Below are 17,286 nucleotides of genomic sequence, written 5' to 3'. Positions count from 1 at the left end.
GGGTAAAGTCCAAAGCCTTCACTTAATTCTCCAGCTGCGTCTCCCACAGCCCCTCCCACCCTGATGTTCAAGCTTCAGCCATAGGGCATGATTTCATAATACACGATGGCAAATGCTGTTCTCCACGTTGGAAGTTGGAAGGCTGTGTCCTTCCCCTGCTTGTCTACTTGGAAAACTTGTCTTTGTACTTTAATGCCCATTTTACTCTCTGGTAAAATGTCTGTGTTATTTGACTGAATTAATTGCTGCCTTCCCTGGGGCTCTCTGTTCCTTTTGACTCTTGGCCCCTTTTTTCATACAGTACAGTTTGTTTCCTCTTCTAACGAAAAAATTGTTCAGAGCCCCCCCCCCCATCTTAGTCATTATTGGATCCATAGAGCCCGAGACCCTGATTTCTGTCCTCTTGCCTTTAGAGATGTGTTTTTATTTGTTGGCCTGGTGGCTCCTCACCTTCTGCCTTTTTAGGCAGCCACCTGACACTCATCTTGCAGCTGCTTCCAGTTGGTCCAAGCTGAGACTTGGCTCCTTGCTATTCTCCAGTTTTTTTTCCCTCACTTTTTCTCCATGTGGAGCAGGGGAGAATTTACTGATGACACAGTGAAATCTGGTGGTCCTCACAGCTAGCTCCAGCTAAACCCTATGCCTGCATGCTCTGAGGCTCACATCCCATTATATGAATTCTTTCTGACAGAACTGACTACTTCACCTTTTGGAAATCTGTTTCCTCACCTCTGACAAGGACTTTAGTCCCACAGACCTAGTAAGAGTTACCACTCTCTGTTTTTCTTTGTTTAAATCTCCTGCTCAATCAAGAGATGGTGGCTCACGCCCCGTAATCCTAGCTACTCAGGAGGCAGAGATCAGGAGGATCATGGTTCAAGGCCAGCCTGGGCAAATAGTTTGCAAAACCATATCTCGAAAATACCCAATACAAAAAGGCTGGCAGAATGGCTCAAAGTGGTCGAGTGCCTGTGTAGCAAGAACAAGACCCTGAGTTCAAACTCCAGTACCACCAGCAAAGTAAAATAAAATAAAATTAACCTCCCACTTAGACAGCCCATGTGGCCTAATCCTTTGTGCTGAGTTGTCAAAGTTCATCAATCATTAACAGAAATGAACAGTTGTTTCTGTAGAGTGAAGTCTGTGCTTCACTCTGCACAGACTTCAGGATAGGGTAAGCATATAAGACTCTCCTCAAAGCTCCAAGTGTTCATTGCTTGTTTTAACTAACATTGAAGATGACACATTTTGTTACTTAAAAATGAAGGTATTCCTTGCAGAAGAAAAAGCTTGCTATCAGTGTTAAAACACACTCACTCTGAAACATCACATATGAGCACCAAGCATTTTCTACACTGATTAAATACATCACATGCTTCAAATCTGCCCACTAGGGACTTAGAAATATGACTATGAAGTGCATGTTTCATGACAGCAAGGCCCCTCGAATGGCCCATGTCTCCACACTTGAACCAAACAAAGTAGGACTCAACAAATGTTTGGAGAATGAATAAGTGAATGAGGTCAACACACCTGTTTGGGGGAATGTCATAGCACAAAGAGCCTAAATATATTGGAACAAATGGAAAAGAGAAGCCTGGGTAGTTCTTCCTCTTCCTCTTCTTCTTCTTCTTTTTTTTTATTTAATGGCACTGGGGTTGCTAGGCACTTCTCTACTATTTGAGACACTCCACCAATCCTTTTTTGTGTTGGGTCTTTTTTGAGATGGGGTCTCTTGAACTATTCACCCTGGGGTTCTTGAGCTCTCAAATTTGTCCCAAGGACACACATGGTACTTCTGCTTTGTGTTCAGTGAAAACAATGAGTCCCCCTAGTCAGCCCATTCTGGGAGTTAGAATTGGAGGTTGGAAGGATGTTTTTCCTGCTGTTGCATATTGTGGTATTTTGTGCCTGGAGTTTTTCTGGAGTAGCTTTACTGTAATAAAGGGGTGAGTTATGGACAGTTGTCCCCTCTCCCCTCTCCCTTTTATCAACTCGGAACAGTTTCCTGTGCTTGTCAATGCTGGGGAAATGATACAGCTGACATCAGTACTCTTGAGTAACCCAGAGGTGTGCTGGATTCGTCTTCTGGTCATGTGCTCTAACTTAATCCCATTTTAAATGATTGCTAGTTGCTTCCTAAAGACCCATTTCGTTTTCTCTTTGAGTTCATGTTCATTGGCATCACAGCCAAACCTAGACAACCTTGATCTATTGTGTGTCTCAGGTTTTCTGATGACTTTGTTCCTTTTTCTGCTCTTCAAGTCTGGGGAACTGACAAATGACCATGTTGGAGCAGTGTGGGAGAGAGAGGCCTTAAGGTACACTCTATAAATCATCAGAATGTGATGGCTGAACATTCTCATCATGAACTGGGAATGAAAAAAAGTGCTGCAAATAGGATTGACTCCTTTGGGATGAAATTGGATTGGCAGTATCATCGATTCTGCTGTGGGTTGAAGTTATTTTCTACTTCGGTACTACTCGGTCTGTGGGGAATGGTGGAGTCATGATTTAACAGCAAGATTCTGGGAGTAGGCCAGCATCTACATCTGTTCTGAACTGTAAGTGGACTGGAAAAACACTTTGAAAAAAGGCCAGGAGAGGGAAATGAAGGAGAACACAAAATCTTTACTCTCAAGAAAGGCTACAAAAGAAGAATTGATAGATTACAAGGAGAATGGATTTGGAGGAAAGAGAATTTTTAATAGAAATTACATGTATACAATTCTTTCTTCAGCTTAATTTGTTAAGTTTTACTCTCATTTCTGACAAGAATCATATTCATAATTCAACAAAACCACATTGGCAGTTGGGTGTGGTGGTGCACATCTGTAATCCCAGCACTTGGGAAACTGAAGCAGAAGGATGTTGAGTTTGAGGCCCTCATGAGACCCTATCTCAAAAATATATACTAGAGCCGGGCTGCAGTGGCTCATGCCTGAAATCCTAGCTGCTCAGGAGCAGAGATCAGGAGGATCAGGGTTCACAGTTAGCCCCGGGGAAATAGTTTTTGAGACCCTATCTCAAAAACACCCAACACAAAACAGGGCCGGCGGAGTGACTCAAGTGGTAGAGTGCCTGCCTAGCAAGTATGAGGCAGGTGGGGCCACAGATTTTAGTGAATTGCATAATGAACTCGATCTCTTTTTCTAAATACGTGTCTTTTCCATCTTGTAGAGCCTCTTTTTTTTTTTGGAATCAAGCAGTTCTCTATTAATTGGATGTCATCAATAGCATAAGTTGGAGCAAGAGAAACCGACTTTCTGGAAAGAGTTTGGAAACAGCTTGGCCTGGGTTCGTGTTCCAACTGCATCATTTCCTGGCTGTGCAACTTCAGGCAATTTGTCCTTGACCTTCGGCCTTTTCCTCTATAATGGGGATCACAATGTGTAATTAATTCACAGAGCTGTTGGCAGGATTGATCATGTCCTGACATAGGAAGCATAGGAAAAAATGGTAGCTCTCTTTCTGTGTAATCTCTTTTAGTTCCATTTCTTCTGTCTTCTTTTTCTTGATTTCTTAAAGTTTTGTTTCATTTTTGATTGACATAAAACACCATATATGTTTATGGAATATAACATGGTGTTTCGGTACATTGCATCCATAGTGTAATGATAAAATCTAGGTAATTAGCATATCTATCACCTTATATATCATTTATTTGTGCTAGCAACATTCAAAATCCTTTTTTGTAACTATTTTGGAATATACAGCACACAGTTGCCAACTGTACTCACTTTACTGTGTGCAGTAGAACACCAGACCTTCTTCCTACTTGCCCGTAACCTTGCACCACTGTCCAGTGTCCATTTATCCCAGACTTTGGTAACCATTGTTGAACTTTGAACTTGTGTCAGATCAACTTCCTTAGGTTCCACAGATGAGCAGGAACATGTGGCACTTACCCTTCTCTGCTTCTGCTCTCCTCGCTGCCCTCTAGACACTGTTGCCTATCTAGTTTTGATTCCTTCAGAAGGTATTTTTGTCCCATCGGAATCAACGAAAGAAATTTGGCTTGTCTAAACTTGACATTATTTTTCAGACTAGCCAAAAGTGAGTAGAAAATCCAAGAGGCAAAACCCAGGCTGAGTGGCAGGTATGCACAGGGAGAAAATTAAGTCTCCTTCGATCAATCACAGTGGATTTTGTGAGTCTGGGCAGGGTCAATTGAGCTACTGGGCCAAAATGCCAAATTTGTGTTGGAGAGACTTTCTGAAATGGCAGTCACGTTTCAGTAAACAGCAAATAAATGATTCAAAATGATAGAGATGGTGGAATATATATTTTTCCCAGAATAGTATGTTTCCTAATTAATTAACAAGCTAATAATATAAAGAGAATAAAATAGTTCTTAGGGGTCCCTAGATTCTATTCAACCTCTCTCAGTTATGATTTCCTTATGGAAAATGAGATGATTTAAAAGGAATTGGTTATTTCTAAGTCCCTTTTAAATTTAACATTCCAAGATTTAGTGATTTGCTTAAACTGATATTAAAATTATTTTTATACTTCCTCTATTAACAATGAATGGCAATGATGTACTGAGAGCTTATCCAACATGCTTAAGTTCATTAACTCCCTACAATAATACCGATTCTGTCATTATTCCTATTTTATAAAGATGAATAAACTGAACCTGAGAGGATTTGAGTAACTTTTCCAAAGTCAATCAGTTAGGCAATGCTGAGACATAGATTTACCAGGACTCTGTGATTCTAGATTGGTGATTTTAACCGTTACCTCCACTTTCTTCTGGTGTACAGGGCCCACCTTGCTCATTGACAGTGGGCAACAGAGAAAATGAAATCCTGATGAAAAACGTGCTCTTGAATGAATGGTTTAGTAAGTAATCATCCTTGTTAGAATCAGAATGTCTTCAGAGCTTCAAACTGTGGGTCCTCTGGGTGGGCCTAGTGATGTATTTAATGGATTCTTCTTGCCATCTGTAAGATATCTTGAGTAAATTTTCCTTCACTGAGATGTTTATTGTATAACTTCACCAACAATTGCTGTGAAGATTTTGCAGACTAGAAGCAACTGTACGGCTCATTTCATCTATCTATTCCCTACTCCACCTACAATATTTTAAAGAAGAGGAACTGAAATTAGAAGGGACAGAGGGGAAGCAAGAGTCCTAAGCACTGGTCCTGGTTCACAGCCCGGGCCTCTTTCCTCATTGCTGTCATGTGGAATTCTTTGCATCCTGAAAGTCGGTCACTTCCTGACAGCATGTCCACAGTGCTTCCAGTCCAGTTCCTCACTGACTGAGATACCCAGGCTTTCACTGTAAGCGCTCTGTGTTTTTGCCCATCATCCACCCTAGAAACAGGCCGGGGGAGAGCAGGAGTTGCCAGCTGGCATGGCACAGTTCTCCCTTGAGAGAGGACTAATTTTGCCTGGCCTTGGAGAACTTGCATGCCTTTTTCAGCTGTGTCTGCCCCAATATGGCTGCATGTGCAAGAGCCAAGAGGATGTTTTGCCATCTGCCTGTTCAGCAGGGAATTGGCCTTTCTGCAACTCTAACAGGGTTTTGGAAGGCTCCCTGGCTCTGGGCCAGCCCGCTGAGGTCCTGCTCCGTGGATTGCATGCTGCTAAGGGAAAGCAATCCACACTGAGCTCCAGAGCCTAGGTGTACTGGAGGCCTGACGAAGGGTTTGCATATAACAGCAGTGTGAGCTGGCCACGTGTGGCCCTGTCTCCTAAACCTGTCCTCATCACATAGGCACAGGCAATGAGAAAGATTTTTTCTTAGTTACAAAATTGCTACATGTTTATTGTAGAGAATTTAGCAAGTACAGAAAACTGCAGAAAGGAAAATATATGTCATTTATCATATTACCGTTCAGGAAGAGTCATTGTGAGGGTTTTGCTATATACTGTTCACAGTTTTGTTTTTTTCTTTGGGTACTGGAGTTTGAACTCAGGGCCTACCCTTGAGCCACTCCATGTTTGTGATGGGATCTTTTGAGATAGGGTCTCACCAACTACTTGCCTGGGCTGGTTTCAAACCTTGATCCTCCTGATCTCTGCCTCTTGAGTAGCTAGGATTACAGGTGTGAGCCACTGGTGCCTTACAGTTTTTAAGATCATTGGTATGGGTTGAGGTGAAGTTCAGTGGTAGAACATACTCTTGGCATTCATGGGCTCAATCCCACCCCAGTCCTGTGTATTTACGTGTAATATATATTCTGTGTACTCTTTTCTTCAAATACGTCATAAACGTGTTCTTATACCACTAAATCTCAAAAGTATTTTCAGACACTGCATTGTATTCCTTTTTTGCTCAGGTCATAGTATAGTTAACCAATCCAACATTGGTTTTTTGGTTTTGATTTTATTTTTTTAAGTTAGTTTCTCAATATGTAGCTCAGGTTGGCCTCAAACTCACAATCCTCCTGCCTCTGCCTCTTGAGTGCTAGGATTACAAGTGTGCACTACTATGCCCAGCAAATGTCAATCCTCTGTTGTTGAGTACTTCTGTGTTCTTCAGTTTTATTTTGTTATTATAAGTAAGGTGGTGATAAACAACTTTTTCCCCTAATTCTAACTGATTGTTTTCAGAGGCAATTTCTTTCTTTCTTTCTTTTTTTTTTTTTTTTGCTTTAGGGTCTCACTGTTTAGTCCAGGTTGTCCTGAAACTCTCTCTGTGTAGCCCATGCTGGCCACAAACTCACAATCCTTCAGCCTCAGCTTCCCAAGTGCTAGGATTATAGGCTTATACCACCACTCCCAGCTTTCATAGGTAAATTTGTAAAAGCAAAATAGTTGCGTGAAAGGCCATTGCCAGTTTGTAGTTTAAAATTTTTTGCTATTCACTGCTAACTCATTTTCCAGCAAAGTTCATCCAATTTACCTCCCCACCATTTGTGTGTTACAGGGCAAATGTCCAGTGTTCTCACCGGCAGGGTGAGGTAGCTTTTAAAATCCTGCCAATGTGAGAAGTGAAAAACGCTAGTGTTTTCCCACTAAACTAAGTGTAAGTGCTGCCCTCACATGGTCCTTACTTAAACCAAGCTTGGGTTGCAAAGGTTAATGGACAGTCCCTTCCCTTTGGTACCCAGATGAAGACATTTCATCTAAGCCATTTTGCAAATTTTAATCTTCATTTCCTTTTTAATCAGATACCATTTTAGACTTGCAGATTATATACTCATCCTAGAGCCAATAATTCTCTCTCTCTCTCTCTCTCTCTCCCTCTCTTTCTCTCTCTCCTGCACCACTAGGGAATGAACCCAGGGCCTTGTACATGCTAGACAAGCACTCTACTACTAGAGCCACATCCCCAGCTGTTGTACTTTGTTTTTGAGACAGGATCTCACTAACTTTTCCTGGGGGCCTCAAACTCTAGATCTCCAGTCTTTGTCTCCTGAATAGCTGGGATTACAGATATGTACCACCACACCCCACCACACATACATACTTTGGAAGAGAAAAATAGTGGTCATCCTGCTTTTTAGAGCCAGGTGTGGTGGTGCATGCTTATAATTCCAGCACTCGGGAAATGAAGGCAGGGGATCGTGAGTCTACTATTTTATGCTTCCCACTCTAACTAGGATGACAGGCATTTGCCACCACACCCAGTCTTTTCTGTTGAGAAAGGATCTTGCGAACTCCCCCACTAACCCTGGGCTGGCCTGGAACCCTGTTCCTCCCCATCTCGGCTTTCCATGTAATTGGCATGACAGGTGTGTACCACGATGCCTTGCTATTGGTTGAGATGGGGGTCATGTGAACTTTTTGCCTAGGCTGACCTAGAAATGCAATCCTCCCAATCTGGGCCTCCCAAGTAGCTAAGATTACAGGCCTGGCCATTGGTGCCTGATTTATTGCTGAAATGCTTACCGTCTATTATTTAGAAGAAAAGGTTTGCAATTAATAAATGAATTTCATTTGATGTTGATTTTCTATTCTCTGTGTGTACAGAAAAGCTTTTCTATAACCGAAATGGGAAAAGAAATTCTAAGAAAGATGATTTGGACACTGGGGTGGAAGCTCATCCCTACAATCCTAGCTAGTTGGATGTGGAGACTGGAAAGACTGATGTTTGAGACCAGCCCAGGCAATCAGTTACTGAGCACCCCCCCAATCTCAACCAATAAAAAGCAGAGCATGGTGGCGTGTGTCTGTCATCTCAGCTACATGGGAGGCATAAACAGGAGAATTGTGGTCCATGCTGGCCCAGCCATGAAAGTGACACCCTTTTAGAAAAGTAATTAAAGCTGACTGGGTGCTGGTGGCTCACGCCTGTAATCCTAGCTGGTCAGGAGGCAGAGATCAGGAAGATTGCTGTTTGAAGCCAGCCTAGGGCACACAGTTTGAGAGACACTATCTCAAAAATACCCAACACCAGAAAGGACTGTTAAAGTGGCTCAAGGGGTAAAGCGTCTGCTTAAGAAGTATGAGACCCCGAAGTTCAAATCCCAGGACTGCCAAAACGACAACAACAACAAAAGAGCAGTGGGTATGACTCAGGTAGTAAAGCACCTACCTAGCAACAAGGCAAGACACTGATATCAAACCCCAGTACAAAAGAAGGAAAGATGTTTTTTGACCTCAAACTGGCTATGAATGTAGCCATGGACTGCCTTGAACTCTGGATCCTCCTACATCAGTTCCTGAGTGCTGGGATTATAGGTGTGTACCACCAAGCCTGGCTCTTGGTGCTGGCATTTGAATCTAGGGGCTGACATATGCTAAGCACTCATTCTACCACTGAACTGCATCCCCAGGCCTTGGGTGATATTATTTCTATTTCCAGGTTCTGTCTTTTCTCATGTTAAGGAAAACCTCATTATAATGTGAATACTGATAGGTAAAAATTTAGCTCGAGGCCTGGTGCTGTGATGGACAAGGCAGTCTGAGGTTAAAAAATCTGGACTCTGATTCTGATCAGTTCTAACCAATCAGTGAAACTGACTGGGACAACTGAATTACTTTACTGTCTTTGGGCCTCAGCCCTCTGATCTGTAAAATACAGTGTTTGTTCTTGTTGATCCTCTCCAGGTCAGAGTTTCCTATTCTATTTGTGAATTCTCTTTTCTTTTCTTTATTATTTTTGTTTGTTTGTTTTTTTGAGGCATGGTCTTGCTATGTAGCCCAGGCTGACCTTGAAGTAACCATTCTCCTGCCTCTACTTCCCAAATGCTGGGATTACAGGCATGCACCATCACACCTGACTCTATTTGTGATTTTGAATAATGCAGTGTAAGTAAAGAGTGCCAACCAAATTTGATGTGAAATCTAACAAAAGCAGATATCATTTTGAAAAGTATGTTTTCAGAAGTAGTTTCTTTCCCTTCTCTTTTTGGCAGTATAATTGCCCTCTACTTTCTTGAGAGAGGTAGATAAAAATGTAGTTTTTCTCCCTTCTTTCCTTTCCAAAGGCTGTCTTTTAAGGAAGAAAGAAAGCAGAATCTTTATTCCACAGAAGAGAGGGCAAGGAGCTACTAAGGGAAGAAAGGAATACAGAGCAGTAGGGTTGAGGAGGACAGGGCAGAAGGGTGCCTGAGGAAGGAAGGAGGCCTGGTGTGGCTGAGAGGACAGGTAGGGCTCCTTAAGGAGGGTGTTGTGGGGACTTGCCATGCGTTGTGCAATGAAATTCCCTTTTTGCTGCTTCTTTATGAGAATCAGAGTTATGATCTACAGAACCTCTTACCTACTCTTGTGGCAGGATTTTTGTTCCTTGTGTCATGACAGAGTGCAGAGCTGACATGAAAGGACCCTGTTGTTTTCAGCTTAGACTCACAAGCTAGAGACAGCCACTTCACCTGCAGTCGTCAGTCCCAAAGTAATGAGATTGAAAGCAGAAAAATGAGGCCACCTACTGAGTGTGTCTGCCAGCACTTCACACACGTTTGTAATTTTGAACAGGCCTAGCACATTCTATCTGTTCTTAGGAAAACCTCAGAGAAATTTTATAATATGAAATATGCATCATTTGGATTCTTTTTTGGCCATAGTGGAGTTTGAACTCAGGGCCCTGCAATTGCTAGGCAAGTATTCTCCCATTTGAGCCATATTTCCATTCAGCCATTTTTTGCTTGATGTTACTTTTCAAATAGGGTCTCTCTTGTTTTTTGCCTGGGGCTGGCCTGGGACCACTATCCCCCAGCTATGCCTCCTGTGTAGTCGAGATTACAGGCACATACCAACACGCCTAGCTTATTGGTTGATATGGGGGTCTCACTAACTTTTTTCCTGGGCTGGCTGGACAGGGATCCTCTTACCTAGGCCTCCTGAGTAGGTGGGATTACAGTCATGAACCACCAACTCCTGGCCAATTTGGGAATTTCTGCAATAACTTCAGACATTTCTATTTGTTCTTTGCTAAAATTATGGGTTATGCTAACCTTGTATAGTTGAAATATATATTAGCTGGAGCTAAATCTTTAAATGTACTATCCGTAAAAAAGCTTGAATGTATTCTTTCAGATCAAACATTTAATGAATATTTAAATGAGCAAAAATAGAAATTCCCATAATAAGAATAAAGTTAAAAAATCGAGTAATTCTTATATTGAGATGTGCAATAAAAGTCAAAGCAAAGCTTCTTAATGTATATGGAACTTGATTTCCTCCTGTAGGTTATACAAAGTGACTCGGGTGCCTTCTGGGTGTTGATTTGCTGAGGGGTATCTTAGAAAAGCCTGACGTACGATAGAATTGCTATAGCAACACACCACCTACCTTTGGCCTCCACCCACTCCCACAAGGCCTCCACCGCTTCTTCAAAGAGAATGAAGCCAAACACTGAGGGAGAAGAATTTAGTACAGAGCCTTTGGCACTGTCTGCCCAGTGCGCACATGGCGCCCTCTACTGGCAGCATGGAGCCACTTCCAGAAAGGGGCGGAGAGTCAGATTGTTGATGACTTTGAGACTGACTAAATCACATCGATCATGGTAATAACAAAGATCTTCCCGATGGCTTTTTGTTTGTTTATTACAAGCTTTATTTGAACGAAAGGTTGAAACAATACACGTTTACTTGCAATTTAATGATGCAAGATATCATGGCAATGTAAAATACAGCAATTCTTTTTATATGCATTTTGTTATATTATCCTTCTAGACATTTTTATATATAATGAATAAAGTTAATCATTTCACATTTTCTTCAAAGGAATTCCCTTAGTAGCTGCTGACATAAAGCACATAATTCCCAAGACACTTTATTGTGACTGAACCTAAACCAATAGGTTTTTATAAAAGCAAATTTGTCAAAAGTGCCACAGGAAGTGTACAAAAACATGCACTTACGCAGATTTTCCAGAAGGACATAAATTTCACTTTTAGGCACTGTTTCTCTTCAAATTTCATCTACCAACATGTTTTGGATGTCCACAAGTTGAAGTAGGAAGATGATTAATGTAACAGCATGCAGAAACACATGAAATAGACAGTGTTTCAAAAATAAAGGGTTGCAACAAAAGTAAAGACAAAAAACATGCAAACAGCTGGAAACTAAATAACTCATTACTTAATGAAGAATGGATCATCGATGCAATAAAAGAGCAAATCAAAAAGTTCCTGGAAGTCAATGAAAATGAAAACACAACCTACCGGAACCTATGGGACACAGCTAAGGCAGTCTTGAGAGGAAAGTTTATAGCCATGAGTGCATATATTAAAAAGATTGAAAGATCCCAAATCAATGACCTAATGATACATCTCAAACTCCTAGAAAAACAAGAACAAGAAAAGCCCAAAACAAATAGAAGGAGAGAAATAATAAAAATAAGAGCTGAAATCAACGAAATAGAAACCAAAAAAGCCATACAAAGAATTAATGAAACAAAAAGTTGGTTCTTTGAAAAAATAAACAAGATCAATAGACCTCTGGCAAACCTGACTAAAATGAGGAGAGAAAAAACCCAAATTAGTAGAATCAGGAATGCAAAGGGGAGATAACAACAAACACCATGGAAGTCAAGGAAATCATCAGAGACTACTTTGAGAACCTATATTCAAATAAATTTGAAAATCTAAAAGAAATGGACAGATTTCTAGATACATATGATCATCCAAAACTGAACCAAGAGGAAATTAATCACCTGAATAGACCTATAACACAAAATGAAATTGAAGCAGCAATCAAGAGTCTCCCCAAAAAGAAAAGTCCAGGACCTGATGGATTCTCTGCTGAATTCTATCAGACCTTTAAAGAAGAACTGATACCAACCCTCCTTAAACTGTTCCACGAAATAGAAAGGGAAGGAAAACTGCCAAACACATTTTATGAAGCCAGTATTACGCTTATCCCAAAACCAGGCAAAGACACCTCCAAAAAGGAGAACTATAGGCCAATCTCCTTAATGAACATTGATGCAAAAATCCTCAATAAAATAATGGCAAACCGAATTCAGCAACACATCAAAAAGATTATTCACCACGACCAAGTAGGCTTCATCCCAGGGATGCAGGGGTGGTTCAACATATGAAAATCAATAAACATAATAAACCACATTAACAGAAGCAAAGACAAAAACCACTTGATCATCTCAATAGATGCAGAAAAAGCCTTTGATAAGATCCAACATCATTTCATGATAAAAACTCTAAGAAAACTAGGAATAGAAGGAAAGTTCCTCAACATTATAAAAGCTATATATGACAAACCCACAGCCAGCATTATACTTAATGGAGAAAAACTAAAACCATTCCCTCTAAAATCAGGAACCAGACAAGGATGCCCACTATCTCCACTCCTATTCAACATAGTACTGGAATTCCTAGCCAGAGCAATTAGGCAAGAAGAAGGAATAAAAGGAATACAAATAGGTAAAGAAATTGTCAAAATATCCCTATTTGCAGACGACATGATCCTATACCTTAAAGACCCAAAAAACTCTACTCAGAAGCTTCTAGACATCATCAATAGCTATAGCAAGGTAGCAGGATATAAAATCAACATAGAAAAGTCATTAGCATTTCTATACACTAACAATGAGCAAACTGAAAAAGAATGTATGAAAACAATTCCATTTACAATAGCCTCAAAAAAAATCAAATACCTAGGTGTAAACCTAACAAAAGATGTGAAAGACCTCTACAAGGAAAACTATACACTTCTGAAGAAAGAGATTGAGGAAGACTATAGAAAGTGGAGAGATCTCCCATGCTCATGGATTGGTAAAATCAACATAGTAAAAATGTCGATACTCCCAAAAGTAATCTACATGTTTAATGCAATTCCCATCAAAATTCCAATGACATTCATTAAAGAGATTGAAAAATCTACTGTTAAATTTATATGGAAACACAAGAGGCCACGAATAGCCAAGGCAATACTCAGTCAAAAGAACAATGCAGGAGGTATCACAATACCTGACTTCAAACTATATTACAAAGCAATAACAATAAAAACAGCATGGTACTGGCACAAAAACAGACATGAAGACCAGTGGAACAGAATAGAGGACCCAGATATGAAGCCACACAACTATAACCAACTTATCTTTGACAAAGGAGCTAAAAATATACGATGGAGAAATAGCAGCCTCTTCAACAAAAACTGCTGGGAAAACTGGTTAGCAGTCTGCAAAAAACTGAAACTAGATCCATGTATATCACCCTATACCAAGATTAACTCAAAATGGATTAAGGATCTTAATATCAGACCCCAAACTCTTAAGTTGATACAAGAAAGAGTAGGAAATACTCTGGAGTTAGTAGGTATAGGTAAGAACTTTCTCAATGAAACCCCAGCAGCACAGCAACTAAGAGATAGCATAGATAAATGGGACCTCATAAAACTAAAAAGCTTCTGTTCATCAAAAGAAATGGTCTCTAAACTGAAGAGAACATCCACAGAGTGGGAGAAAATATTTGCCAACTATACATCAGACAAAAGACTGATAACCAGAATATACAGGGAACTTAAAAAACTAAATTCTCCCAAAACTAATGAACCAATAAAGAAATGGGCAGCTGAACTAAACAGAACTTTCTCAAAAGAAGAAATTCAAATGGCCAGAAAACACATGAAAAAATGCTCACCATCTCTAGCAATAAAGGAAATGCAAATTAAAACCACTTTAAGATTCCACCTCACCCCTGTTAGAATAGCCATCATCAGCAACACCACCAACAACAGGTGTTGGCGAGGATGCGGGGAAAAAGGAACCCTCTTACACTGTTGGTGGGAATGTAGACTAGTACAACCACTCTGGAAAATAATTTGGAGGCTACTTAAAAAGCTGGACATCAATCTACCATTTGATCCAGCAATACCACTCTTGGGGATATACCCAAAAGACTGTTACTCCAGAGGCACCTGCACATCCATGTTTATTGCGGCACTATTCACAATGGCCAAGTTATGGAAACAGCCAAGATGCCCCACCACTGACGAATGGATTAAGAAAATGTGGTATCTATACACAATGGAATTTTATGCAGCCATGAAGAAGAACGAAATGTTATCATTCGCTGGTAAATGGATGGAATTGGAGAACATCATTCTGAGTGAGGTTAGCCTGGCCCAAAAGACCAAAAATAGTATGTTCTCCTTCATATGTGGACATTAGATCAAGGGCAAACACAACAAGGGGATTGGACTATGAGCACATGATAAAAGCGAGAGCCCACAAGGGAGGGGTGAGGATAGGTAAGACACCTACAAAACTAGCTAGCATTTGTTGCCCTTAATGCAGAGAAACTAAAGCAGATACCTTAAAGCAACTGAGGCCAATAGGAAAAGGGGAACAGGTAGTAGAGAAAAGGTTAGATCAAAAAGAATTAACCTAGAAGGTAACACCCACGCACAGGAAATCAATGCGAGTCAACTCCCTGTATAGCTATCCTTATCTCAACCAGCAAAAACCCTTGTTCCTTCCTATTATTGCTTATACTCTCTCTACAACAAAATTAGAAATCAGGGCAAAATAGTTTCTGCTGGGTATTGAGGCGGGGGAGAGGGAGGGGGCGGAGTGTGTGGTAAGGGAGGGGTTGGGGGCAGGGGGGAGAAATGAACCAAGCCTTGTATGCACATATGAATAATAAAAGAAAAATGAAAAAATAAATAAAGGGTTGCAAAGAGAGTTGTTTGATACTTGAAAGGATTGCTGTTTCTTCATGAAGTTAAAAAAAATACAAGTCTAGGTTCATGATGCTAGTGGGTTAAAAGTCTCAATTGGTACTTTTGTTTTTTGGTGGAACTGGGGCACTTGCAAAACAGACACTCTTCCACTTGAGTCACATCTTCACTCCATACTAAGATAGTTGAGGGCTGTGGCTGGATAGCTCAACTGGTCTATGTCCTAGGTTCTTTCTCTATGGCTTTGGGCAGGGCAAGTGCCTTGTGTGCACCTGTTATAGGATCAATACTTCCAACAAAAAGGCCTATTCTTCCCATTTGTTATATCTTCTTTTCAAATTCATTACTTCTGGCAAGCTCTCAACTTTCCCAACAAGGATATAGATTAATATGCTTAAAAAGTTATTCCACAAATAAGAATACTAGCTCTCAGGATGATTTCTGGGGGACCCTAAATATTAAATGTCTTCACTTCTTTAAAAGAAAGGTCTCTCAAGTCTTGTGAGAGTCTTTTTTTTTTTTTTTTTTGCTGTGCTGGGATTATAATTCAGGACCTATACCTTGAGCCACTCCACCAGTCCTTTTTTGTGATTGTTTTCAAGATGGGATCTCCATAACTATTTGCCAGGGATGTCTTTGAACTGAGATCCTTCTGATCTCTGCCACCTGAATAGCTAGGATTACAGGCGGGAGCCACTGGTGCCTGGCTAGAGAGTCCTTTAGTTTTTGATAACATCCTGAAGGTATATTTCAGGTAGGCTGACCCACTCATCTGACACTAGAACAGTAGAAACCCCTGAAAGCTTTTCAGAAAGAAAAGTCATCAGTATATGCTGTGTTATATACTTGACCTTCATGTTTCCTTTCTTCTCCCTTGGAAAGAGAACTGTGAACGACCATCTTCACAGCACTAGCTTTTGAACTTGAGCTTATTTACAGAGTAACAAGGGTGATGCCACAGTTTTAGATGCCATGACCCAAACTCCTTTCTACATAGAGATATAGATGTTGCGTTCTAGTTTTGAAAAATAAACTATTTTGATTTGTTTAGCCAACAGGGTTTCCTAGCCCTTTTCTGCTAGTATAGACATGTATTGGCATAATATCCAAAGTTGATGAGCCTTTGGGAGGTGAGCAAGTTTTGGAGAGGCGATCTTTGTGCTATTCATGAATAGAGAATATAGCAAAATTTATATATTCTCCTTTCATAGTATCATTGCCGATAAAGGCCTGAAATCATCCTGAGCCAGTCACTGAGGACTACCGTGTTTGGGGACATGAAGACTTTGGTCTAATATTGCAGTGTACTATGAGTTTTGTCTTCTTTGGGCCTCTATCTAATTCTTATTTCTAATATATGTTATAAGACAATTCTTTCTCTTCAAATGTTCTACCTATGTAAAGTATTCTAAGCCAAAAGCCTAACACATAGTGGAAGGCCTAGAACTCAAGTTTAGTTCTGAACACTTGAAACTGGGGCACAGGCTTTCCTTCTCTCCCCATCCATGCCCCTGCCAGCCTTTTTAAAACAGTATATTGAATTTCCTCAAAGCAAGGGAGAACAAAAGCCTTTTATGTTGTCATGTATTTTTAAACTAATAGCTTCTTTGGCATAGTTCTATTTGTTCATAATCAAGAAGAAAAAAAGACTATTCCTGTTGAGAGGAAAATTCTTTTTTAAAATGTCGCAAACCCTGTAAAATACTGTATGTTAAGAAAAAATTTTAGTTCTTTTATCATAGAGAAGAAACAATTTAAAAGTGATTAACGCTTAATATAGACAATAATAATTTTAGAACTTATCTTCTATGCTGAAATCTATGAATTAGGTTTCAATGGAATGAATAATAGACTGCAGAGATGGGAGTGTATCACACTTCATTTTTTGTTCATGCTCTTTACAAAGGAATATGACATCTTTGATTATAGTACAGATAGGAAATGGAAGCATTTGCTTAAAAGGATCTTGCATAATTGTCACTACTACCTTGCTACATGGCTCAGGCCAATTATATACCCTGCATGTTGAATTAAATATCCAAAGATAAAAAAATTAATAATATTAATAAAAATAAGAGGCTCTTTGTCTTCAATTCCTCTTTCTAAACAATCTGTCAAAGCTAAACTGTGGGGAAATAGTTAATTTATAAAACTAATAATTGCACCATGTGAGATATGTACAAAAATAAAAATCATAACCCAAGTACAGAAATATTGATGTTTGGCCTGTAAGAACTCAGAACACCAT

This window comes from Castor canadensis, chromosome 13 (assembly GCF_047511655.1).
Source record: "Castor canadensis chromosome 13, mCasCan1.hap1v2, whole genome shotgun sequence".
NCBI classification, from domain to species: domain Eukaryota; kingdom Metazoa; phylum Chordata; class Mammalia; order Rodentia; family Castoridae; genus Castor; species Castor canadensis.
This window is presented reverse-complemented; position numbering follows the sequence as displayed.